Source organism: Camellia sinensis, chromosome 3 (assembly GCF_055761805.1).
Source record: "Camellia sinensis isolate YWXY chromosome 3, ASM5576180v1, whole genome shotgun sequence".
In the NCBI taxonomy this organism is placed as follows: Eukaryota; Viridiplantae; Streptophyta; class Magnoliopsida; order Ericales; family Theaceae; genus Camellia; species Camellia sinensis.
In genome coordinates, this window is record NC_138963.1 from 1,895,517 (window position 1) to 1,897,844 (window position 2,328).

Sequence of the window (2,328 nt, forward strand, 5' to 3'; positions counted from 1 at the left end):
TATACATCTAGTAACTAAGTCAAAACGAGGCTTCAACTTGGAATACCGATTCCCAAAACATCCAAATTTTGTTTACTAAAATAGTCCACCCAAAAAAATAATGATCATTTCAGCAAAAACCAAACTGCAATAATTGATTTGAAATAAGAGAATGCTAAAGTCATAGCCTTTTTTATGTTTTGGTGCTCACTGTTCAATTCTCCTCTATATTGTGTAATTTTTTTTTTTTTTTTCTTTTTGATTTGGGAAGTGGGTTGACTTTTTGATTTTTTGACTATTTTAACCTGGGGCTAAAAAACTTGATTTGGGAAAGACTTTTTGACTTTTCTAACATTTTGTAAGAAAAAGAATGTAATGATTATGAGTTGAATATAATATTTTGTCTTATTGGATAAAAAAAATTATTTTATTTTTTGTAACTGTTTTAGCCAAAAAAATCCAAATTTTTTCTTCCTAAACGGAGCCACTAATGGTATTAACATATAATATATATAGCTATTAGCCACTAATGGCATTAACATATAATATAACATGAATGGGTAACGAAAAGTATTTTATTTGAAGTTTTGGGTTTAAAATAGTTGCTTAATTTGAGGGTTGGAAAATGTGTTGAACAATGGGTGGGTTTTGTTGGGTGAGCTGCCAAGTCTACCCTTATCCAATTTGGTAAGAATCGGATTACCAATTCACCATTTACCAAGTTAATAAGTTACATATATATTTCATGCTTGAAGTAGCACATCTAAACAATGCTAATGTAATGCTATTTTAATGTAGAGTTTCAATATCCTTGCACCCAGATTATACTTAAATGAACTAGACAAAATGTTTAGGTCAATGCTATCTAATTCATGGCATAAAACTACATATATCCAGAATTTGTACTAGTAAAAAAGTGACGTGTAGATCAAATTAAACTCTTACACTGTAATACTAACTAATATTTAAAATGAATTTGAATCAGATTGATTTGAGTCCATATATGCCATTAGATGTTCCCTTATAAATATAATAATTAGTCAAAGTTTCTCCAAAATTCATGTATGGTCCATCTCCGAGATTCTAAGCTAGTTTAATAGGCCATTAATTTGTTAATTGGAATTCAAACCCATAACAGCAAGGCTCAATCTTGTCTTATTTTAGTTTGAGGCTTTGAGCACACACAAAGCTAAAGTCAGTCAATTAATACTATAACAAAAACTCAAAATCAAAAATTTCAACCATGTTGGATGATGCAAGAATTTTATTATATGTCTATATATTAAATTAACCCCATCATATCATCACACAACAAAATAATAATAGTAAAATCATAGTATTAGTTTATGTTCACCAACAACAATAACAACAACAAAAAAATTGACTAGTAAAGGATGGTATTGAACTTTGGATTGAGAGACTTACATGGTGATATCAACTTTGTTTGGTAGTGTTTTTTTTAAACCTAAAAGTTGATAATTAGAAAGCAGAAATTAAAAGCACTCCTCTCCTGCTTCTAAATAATTAATTTTTCCAGCTTATTTAAGCTATTTATGCCTAATAAGTTATAAACAGAAGCTACACCAAACAGTTTGACACAGACTTCTAAATTAAAATAAGCTATAATCAACTTATAGTTGCAACAAATAACCCAATCAAATGAAATGAGAACTCTAACTTGTTTTCAACATTGACATGTGTGTAAATTTGTATCTATATTTTTTGTCATTTGTATAGTTTAGAAATAAAAAAGATTGGCTTCTCTCACAAAAAATTAAACCGAATATTCAATTAACTGGTGAGAAACTTGATCTACACAATGCTAATTTTATCTCTAGCGATTAATAAATAAGGACAATGCATAAAAGATAGTAAATATAAACAATTGTATTTCCATCTCTAAGATGGATAAACACGATTATATTTATGTGTATTCATTTGAGTGAGTAAAATAGTGCTATGTATTGATCTTCTCCCATGAACTTAGGCCATCATGGCCTCTCCCTTAATTATTTTATCTTTTATATATATATATATATATATTTTATATATATTTCTACAAAGCTAATCCTAGAAATAATTAGAAAATGGAAGGAGTCTAATATTGTGAACAAGATTATACTACCTAAAACACTTGGAATAATTTTCTATCAAAGTGGGTGAGCAAGTACACTATATATTGTTTGAAATCATCTCGCAATTGTTAATATTTTTTAGAAGTTAATAATAATTTCAGCGGGATCAGCCCCTTAACTATTGGGTTTCTTAAAACTAATTTAAGAAAGGAAAATAGAAGCATGCACTTTAACAAACCCAAACCACCACCCTACTTGGTCAACCATCTCAAAT